Source organism: Felis catus, chromosome B2 (genome assembly GCF_018350175.1).
Source record: "Felis catus isolate Fca126 chromosome B2, F.catus_Fca126_mat1.0, whole genome shotgun sequence".
NCBI lineage: Eukaryota > Metazoa > Chordata > Mammalia > Carnivora > Felidae > Felis > Felis catus.
This window is the reverse complement of record NC_058372.1, coordinates 104,616,783-104,626,116: the sequence shown is the minus strand read 5'-3', so window position 1 is coordinate 104,626,116 and position 9,334 is coordinate 104,616,783. Positions and strand designations below refer to the sequence as shown.

The 9,334-nt window shown below is 39.6% G+C and overlaps 1 long non-coding RNA gene across 1 annotated transcript; it reads left to right on the top strand.

Moving 5' to 3' along the window:
• The first annotated feature begins 2,197 nt into the window (after positions 1-2,197).
• Positions 2,198-4,448, top strand: LOC123385519. Its single transcript, XR_006598197.1, has 2 exons — positions 2,198-2,534; positions 4,193-4,448. It is a non-coding gene; the product is annotated as an uncharacterized LOC123385519 (long non-coding RNA).
• The last annotated feature ends 4,886 nt before the right edge of the window (positions 4,449-9,334 follow it).

The following is a 9,334-nucleotide window of genomic DNA, read 5'->3' as shown; positions in this document are numbered from 1 at the left end:
TTTGCTTTCTGATGTAAAAAAAAGATCTCTACACTTTTGTTTTATTGTGGTGGAATACGTACTTTCAAACCAACAATTTTAACCAGAAGTACCTCTTTCAGTTGTCTTTCACTGCCAATAATCATATTTACCAAGCATTGATTTTAATAAGTGTAAATTGTTCAACCTCAAGTTGGAGTGAGAACATAGAGGACCTGTAATAAAGGTTTAGATTTTAGGAAAATAAAAAACTTTGATAGAAGAGCTTCCTTGTGTATCTGCAGGGAGAGATAGGCAGTTTCTAGCTGGGATAGATGTGATTATGAGGCTGGAAAATTGTGGAATTCTGTTGGTATTAACAGTGGCAAACAGATTTAAAGTTAAAGAATGTGAACTCATTTAATGTTAGTCTTCTTAGGGGCACCGGGGTGACTCAGTTGGTTAAGCATCCGACTTCAGCTCAGGTCATGATCTCAAGGTTTGTGAATTTGAGCCCCACATTGGACTTTGTGCTGACAGCTCAGAGCCTAAAATCTGCTTCTGATTCTGTGTCTCCCTCTCTCTCTGCCCCTCCCCCACTCACACTCTGTCTATCTCTCTCACTCTCTCTCAAAAGTAAACAAACATAAAAAAATAAAAAATAAATAAAGTTAGTCTTCTTGGATTGCATAGGAATTGAACAGGAACAATCATCTCATCAAGAAATCTTGAGCAGAGCTGGGAGCTGAGAAAGGATTTAAGATTATTTTGATTTTTGAGAGGAAAAACATCTGGTTTTGATTTTATGCACTGCCCTCTCTCCAAGCGTTTTTAAGTACCTTTAAAGATGCCTAGACAGATGACGATCTTGTCTCTGTGAAATAAAGTGTCATTTAATGAATCCGGAATGTACCCATCTACTTGTTTGGCCACTGAAACAAGTTGCCCTACAGCTTGACCATGTCTCAGACTTGAGTTTATTCAAGCTGCTATTTTTGGACAGACCATGTGATTTAAGAATACTATGAAGTAAGCCAAACAACAGTTGATTTTCCATCTGCCTCTCATTATCTAAGGTAATGCTTCCCAAACTGTGTCCTGTAGAACATCAGAAACCCAAATTGTTGATGCGTACTCCTTGGGAAAAAACAAACAAACAAACAAACAGAATTTTGTCTATTAAGTTTTGTTTCTTTACTATATGTAAGTAAAATATTAAATATATTTATACAATTATTTTTCTTACTCTATAATCAGCCTTTAAGAAATGCAGTGCCAGAGTGCTTGGGTGGCTCAGTCAGTTAAGGTTCCAACTCTTGATTTCAGCTCAGGTTATGATCTCATGGTTCCTGAGATCAACCCCACGTCAGGCTCTGCCCTGACAGCGTGGAGCTTGCTTGGGATTCTCTCTCTCTCTCAATGTCTCTTTGCCCCTCCCCTGCTCATTCTCTCTGTCTCTCTCTCTGTCTCTCTTTATATATATATATATATATATATATATATATATATATAAACATTAAAAAAATAAAATGTTTTATCTCAATAAGTTTTAAAAATATTTGGTCTTTCTCAGTTGTTTTTATCAGTTGTTTTGCTGTATTGTGACATTTGTAAGACAATCAGTTTTTTTTTTTAAGTCTTTATAAGGCATAAAATCATGCTGAGGAGAGAAAACACAGTTCATATGACACAAAGAGGTATGTGACCAAGTGCTACAGTGAGTTTCAGAGATGAAGTCATTAAGAGCTCAGGGAAAGAAGTTATGTGGACGGATGTCATCAGGGAATGCTTTGAATAGAAAGCGTGATTTGAAAGAGGGCTTGAGGGCGCCTGGTGGCTCAGTTGGTTAAGCGTCTGACTCTTGGTTTCAGCTCAGGTCACGATCTCATGGTTTGTGAGTCTGAGCTCCATGTCAGGCTCTGGACTGCCAGTGTGGAGCCTGCTTGGGATTCTCTCTCTCTCCCTTTCTCTGCCCCTACTCTGAACTCTCTCCCCACCCCCCTCTCAAAATAAATAAACCTAAAAAAAAAAAGAAAGGGGGCTTGAAAGACAGAAAATTATGTGCACGTTCCTACATGTCTCACTAGTATGCCAAGAATGCAAGGCTATGATTGCTTTTTACCCAGGCCATTTCTCAGAGTGTGTTTGCAGCAAGCAACATGGAGAGGTGAAATAGTTTCCTTCTTGGACAAAGAGCAGGCTTGATTACTATTTGTTATACGATGGTGGTACCCCAAGCTCTGTGTTCTCTCAAGTAACATAATCCACTCAGTGTGATGGAATTTGGAGGTGATTAGGTCATAAGGGCAGAGAACTCATTAATGGGATTAGTGCCCTTATATAAGAGACTCCAGAGAGCTCCCTTGTGCCCTCTACCATGTGAGAAGACCCCTATCTATGAAACAGGAAATGGGCACCCACCCGACACGGAATTTGATGATATCTTAATCTTGGACTTCCCAGCCTCCAGAACTGTGAGAAATAAGTTTCTATTGCTCATAAGCCACTCAGTCTACAGTACTTTGTCTCCAGTGACTAAGCTGTTAATCATGGTATTACAAAGACTCCCACACACAGTAGGTATCCTCAATATATGTTTGGATGTTTCTTGAATGACTGAAAATGAATATATTAAGAAGATGATGGTGACCATGAGGGGATTGGTTAATGAGGCCCAAAACTTGACAAGGAGAATTACTTTAAAGTGATTTGCAGAGTTTTAAAAGCAATTTGTAATTATACAATTTCTTTTGAGTATATAAGCTCATTTATCCCATTAATAATCTTATCAAACCAAGTTTTCTTAAATTAATATTCTCCTAGCAAAAAGAAACGAAAAAAAAACTATCAAAAACGTACTAAAGGCACCATAAAAGAACTCATGTACATACTCACACACACACACACACACACACACACACACACACTCATGTACACACACACACACACATGCACACACACACATACACATATACTTTTCACCTGACTTTAATTCCACAGTAACATATGCTATTAAGTCTTGGGCATCATTTTTCTAATTCCAGGGCATCTATAGTCTTTGTTTTAAATGTTTTTTAACGTTTTTATTTATTTTTGAGACAGAGACAGAGCATGAGCAGGGGAGGGGCAGAGAGAGAGGGAGACACAGAATCTGAAGCAGGCTCCAGGCTTTGAGTTGTCAGCATAGAGCCGGACGCGGGGCTCGACGCGGGGCTCGACGCGGGGCTCGACGCGGGGCTCGACGCGGGGCTCGAACTCATGGACTGTGAGATCCTGACCTGAGCCAAAGTCAGACGCTTAACCAACTGAGCCACCCAGGCGCCCCCAGGCCATCTATAGTCTAAAAGGGAGTATCACTTCCTCTTTTTGGAATCAGCATGTTCTTGCCTTCCATTGATTACCCCAGTGTATCCAACGGTCTTGCTCAGTAATCAATTGATTTAGGCTTTGTAGGGAATGTGTGAGGTGGTTATTCAGTTCATTTAGGGTAAAACCCAAAGCGCTTATTCTGGCCCAAATGCTTTTTATGAACTACTGGCTAACTTCTCACCCCTTCCAGTCTCTGCCCAAAGGTGACTTCTCAGTGAGGACAACAACTCTCTAAATTCCAGCATTTCTAATGCCTCTTAGAGTGTTCTCCTTTTTCTTTTTTTCCTCACAGTATTCTTCTCTTCCTTACCTTCAATTATTTGCTTATTTATTATCGTTACTGTTTGTTATCTCTCTCTCCCCCCTTAGAATGTAAGCCTCACAAAGTCAGGGTCTTTGCTGTTGGTTCACTGATGTATCCCAAGTACCTAGTACATGCTGGAAGCAAAGCAGGCGCTAAATAAATATTTGTTAGTCTAAATGAGTGAATAATAATGAAATCATAGAAATCAATACGAAATATTTGCCCAAATTAATCAATATTTGCCCAAATATTAAAAAATGGGCAAAAGGCTTAAATAGGCATTTCATAAAAGAGGATATCCAAATGACTAGTAAACCTAGGAAAAGATGCCGAAAACCTTTCATGGTTAGGGAGATGACAATTAAACACACAATGAGAAATACCATTACATACTCACTAGAATGACAAACAATAAATAATTGGAAATACCAAGTGTGGCAGAGGTGAGAAGCAGTAGGAACCCTCATAGTAGTGTACATTGGTATAACACTTATGGCAAACATTTGATATTATCTAGCAAACTGGAATATATACATGACCTCATGCTTTCATCTATTCCAGGAACACACCTTGAAGCAACACTTGCACATACCTACCAGAATTCAAATACAGGAACGGTCACTCCAGCATTGCTCACAAGCGCCGGAAATTGGGAGCAAACCAAATGTCCATCAGCAGTTAAATGGATAACCAGATTGTGGTATATTCAGGTAGTAGAATACTATCCAGCAATCAAGACAAATAAGTTGTTCTAGGCATACTATGGATGAATCTATCAAATAAAAGCAAAAAAGATGATAAAACAATTCGTAGAGAACCAATTAGAAAGTGATTTCATTCATACAAAGTTCCAAAACAGACAAAAATAAACACTAATAATTTAGGAATGCACACATAGGTGGTAAAACTATAAATAAAAGTAAGGTAATGAGGGCGCCAGGGTGGCTTAGTTAAGCATCTGACTTCAGTTCAGGTAATGATCTCACAGTTCATGAATTCAAGTCCCACATCGGGCTCTCTGCCATCAGCACAGAGCTTGCTTCAGATCCTCTGTCCCCCTCTCTCTCTGCCCCTCCTCTGCTTGTTCTCTTTTCTCTCTCAAAACTAAATAAACTAAAAAAAAAAAAAGTAAGAGAATGATCTCTCCCCGCACCCCTGACCGCCTGCCGCCCACATTTAGGCAGAGAGAGTTGACCCTGTGAAGTGACACTCGGGCAGGTGTTTTCTGGGTTGCTGGAGATGTCCTCTCTCTTTCCCCTCTGTGGCGGTTACGTAGATGTTTACTGTGTAATTATTTTTTTAAATGGACACAAATGTTTCATATACTCTTCTCTATGTTTGATAACCCACAATTTTTAAAATGACAATAAATTGCCCAATTTTATAGAGATTTCTTTCATTCAGAAGTTTTTCATGTTTTATTCCTTGTGGCAAAGGATCTTGATAGACAATACCCCTTTTTTGATACAGGTCTCTTTCTTTAGATAAGAATATAATATCATCAGTTCCACAGCCCTTATATTGCAATTCACAGGAGATATTTCATAAGGCGGCAATGAGGAGGAAGGGACAAAATAAGATCAACTACAGGCTTAGCTTTCAGGGCAGACCCAGTTTTGGACACATGGTAAGCACCCAATGGAAGCTTGCTGCTGACTAAATAGGCAGTGGCGGCTGGGGCTGACTCAGACAGGGAGTATTTCTCAATCTTTGTTTTAGGAAGAATTCTTTACAATAGGCCACCTGGTAGGTAAGATGTTGTGAAACTTAGGGTTCCCAGATGTTTTCCAGCCAGAGACATTTGTGAGGACATTGTGTAGACATCTGTCTACAAATGTAGACAGTTGTATATAATTCTGTTTGCAGATGCTCCCTCAGGACTTGCTTCTTTAGTTTGCAGAGCATTGATATTTTGATCTATGGCTTTGGATGGAGCAAAGAGATCATGCCTAATCTTATGAGGCTCTGTAAACTGTATCATCTTGCCTAACTCAACACAGTGTGGAGTCATCTCTTAGAACAATATGGTTGTTTTGCAGCAAATATTATTAGCAGATGCTGTGTCTGAATCTCTTCTAAGCTGAAGCCTTTAGGGCAGCATAAAGCCAGGGTGATCATAAAGAATCAGTTGGTGAGCCAGCAAATAAATACAGTTGACCCGTGGACAACATAAATATGAACTGCACAGCTCCACTTGTACACAGATTTTTTCAATACAGTATAATTCAGTAAATGTATTTTCTCTTCCTTATGATTTTCTCACCTTATGATTTTCTTTAGATACGGTAAATAATACATATAACATATAAAATGTGTGTTAATCAACTGTTTATGTTATCATGAATGCTTCCAGTCAACAATAGGCTATTCGTACTTAAGTTTTAGGGGAGTCAAGGGTTATACATGGATTTTCGACTGTACGAGGGTCAGCGCTTTGAAGCCCCAATTGTTCAAGGATCAACTGTATACACCCAGTGGAGAAATGCTTCGTAAGCCCATGATGTGGCCTGTTTGTGGCTGGACTCCAAGGAGTAGTGATAGTGGTGACCATGTTCCCACCATGAAATAACTTCTGTGTCCTGATTCCCTATGTTTATTCAAAGTGGTCTCAGGTATCAAGAGTTGCCAAGTTCCTGGATGAGATGAAAAATAGTAGGGGTCACTAAGGACATCTGCATCTTTTCTGCCCACAAGGGCACATGGGCTAAAAAGGGACAAAACTGGCCCAGTAATAAGGACAACAGGTGGCCACTCTGAACCACACTATCCAGACAGGCTCAGTCCACTAACTTTAGTTCTGCCTGCCATTGACTGTATGACCTTGGTCTAGTAATGTAACCACTCCAACCTTCAATTCCTCACTTGTACGTGTGAGTGATGTGTTTTGTGGGTACCCTACAACGTTGTAAAAATGAACTGAAGAGAAAGATATAAAGCTTCCTGTTGACTGCAAAGCCCTACACCATTGTAAGGGTTCTTTTTAATCTTTTCTAACTACACAGGTAACATTTATTATTCATTACAAAAAACATCCAAAGATCAAAAACACCTGAGGTTTTTGTTTGTTTGCTCTGGAGCGGGTTGTTTTTTTGTTTTTGTTTTTTGGTTTTATGTGGGTTTTTTTGTGTTTTTGTTTTTGTTTTTGTTTTGAGAGAGAGAGAGCGGGGGAGAGGGGCATAGAAAGAGAGAGAGGGAGAGAGAGAGAGAGAGAGAGAGAGAGAGAGAGAGAGAGAGAGAGAGAGAGAATCCCAAGTAGGCTCCACACTCAGCATGGAGCCCAATGGGGGCTCGATCCATGACCCTGGAATCATGACTTAAGCCAAAATCAAGAATCAGACGCTCAACCGACTGAACCACCCAGGTGCCCCCAAAACACATAAGACTTAAAGAAAAACTCCTCTGCCTTATTACTAGTCTTTAGAATTGACCAAATTTGACAATTTGTTGCTTATCTTTATATACTTTATGAATGCATGTGTTTATATATATGTAGGTGTATTTTTTTTAACAAAAAAGAAAGCATAACTCTTTTCTAATTCTAAAAATTCTAATCAGCAGAATTTTTTATGAGAGAAACTGTTATATAGGGACATGGAACAATGATATTTAATGTGAAAAAGTTGCAGAACCACATTTATAATACGATAATATTTGTGTAGATGCAGAGCCTATGGCTTCCTCTGGTAAAACTATATTGCAAAGGAATGAGGTAAGTGTACGTTTTACTTCACATAGTTCTCCATTGTTATCATTTTTTTCTTAAGCATATATACTTGAACGATAATTAATACTGTGCAAGAGGAAGTAAACAAAATGGAGACAATATACTGTAAGATGTAAGTGCCCATGTTAGACCAGAGGTGGGGGAAAGCATTGAAAGAGAAGAATATACAAATGAAATGGGAAGATGAAATAAAGGAAGCAAAAATGAAAGTAAGGATGATACGATTTTCAAAATTATTCATTAGGGAATAGAAAATAAAACCGATCTGTAGTTTCTGCCACTAACCTTCTTATAATATAGACTCACTAACAGGATATTCAGTTCTGCTGACAAGTTCTTTTAAACGATCCTGTGCAACAAAGGGCAAATAGAGCCCAAGACAGAGATCTGCTCAGAGAGGAAGAAGGGCTAAATAGGCCCAGTGCTCAATTCCTTTACAGTTTAAAGTTTTCATATTTTATTTTTTTCAAATGCACAAAACAGCCATAAATTTGGGAGATGTGCAGGAATGACAAGCTAATGTCCCCTGATATTGTCAAGCACCCGACTCGATTTCAGCTCAGGTCATGATCTCACAGTTCATGAGTTTGAGCCCCATGTCGTGCAGAGCCTGCTTGGGATCCCCTCTTTCTCCCTCTCTCTCTGCCCCTTCCCCCCACCTCTCTTTCCTTCTCTCTCTCTCTCAAAAAGAAATAAACTTAAAAAAAATAATTTTGTGGGGTGCCTGGGTGGCTCAGTTGGTTAAGCGTCGGACTTCGGCTCAGGTCATGATGTCACCGCTTGTGGGTTTGAGCCCCGCGTCGGGCTCTGTGCTGACGGCTCAGAGCCTGGAGCCTGCTTCGGATTCTGCGTCTCCCCCTTGCTCTCTGCCCCTCCCCCGCTCACACGCTCTCTGTCTCTCAAAAATAAATAAACATTAAAAACTAAATAATTTTGTCTACAGATACTGTGGCTCTCAATAAATGTTTGCCTTCTCTCCATCAACAAATCCTGTCATGTCTATGTTCAAAATTTACCTTGACTCTATCCACTTTTCCTATCTTCATCACGATCGACCCACTTCAAATTCACTCCTACCTATTTTCACTGCAGTGGCCTCCTGACGAGGCTTTCTGTTTCCATGTTGGCTCTGTGTCTTCCCCCATGCCATTCCTTTTTCCACAAGAAAATCAGAACAGTCTTCCGAAAATGCTCATGGGGTGAAAACCAAAACCCTTCGCATGAATTCGAGGACCCGCACCACCTGTCCCTTGTTCCTTTCTTCCAGTCACCTCTAACTAAGGCTTCCAGCTGCGCTCAGGTCTTTCTCACCTTAGTCTTTGCCATGCTGTTCCGCAAACTGAAATGCTCTTCCGTTCCTCAGGTTTCAGTTTCTCACAGAGTTCCCAGCCCCCTCCTGTACTCTAAATCAGGCCACAATTGGTATTTCTATATTTACTTGCATGCTATGGGTTTCATCTGACTTCCCTACACTGTCAAAACTGTATAATGACTATACAGGGGCTCAGAACATGATCCTTTCTACTTTTGTGCATATTTGAAATTTACCAAAATAAAGTTTTAAAATCTGCCCTCTGACCCTACAAACTCAAACCAACAGTTAGGCTTGCAATTGTCGTTTTCCATATTTTGTATTTTTAAAAAATTGACTTTCCTGTTCATGATAATTTTTTGTTTGTTTAGTACCCACATTAGAGCCGTCAGGGCGGTATTTTAAAGTTTGAAACAATGTATTATCTTCAAGAAAGTGAATTTGAAACTAACATCAGATAACCTAACAGAAAGGTCAAAAGTTCAATCATTCTTCCGCCGTTTCTGCTACTGTCTCTGCTACTTAAAGTCTTTCATCTGACAACGTTCTTATTCAGTGAAAAGGACCCTAAACCAGGAGTGTAAAACTTTTGATCTAGTTCCAGTTTGCCCCTTGGACAGAATCATTTGACTTTGCTTCCTTTTTCATAACTAATATAATAAATAGG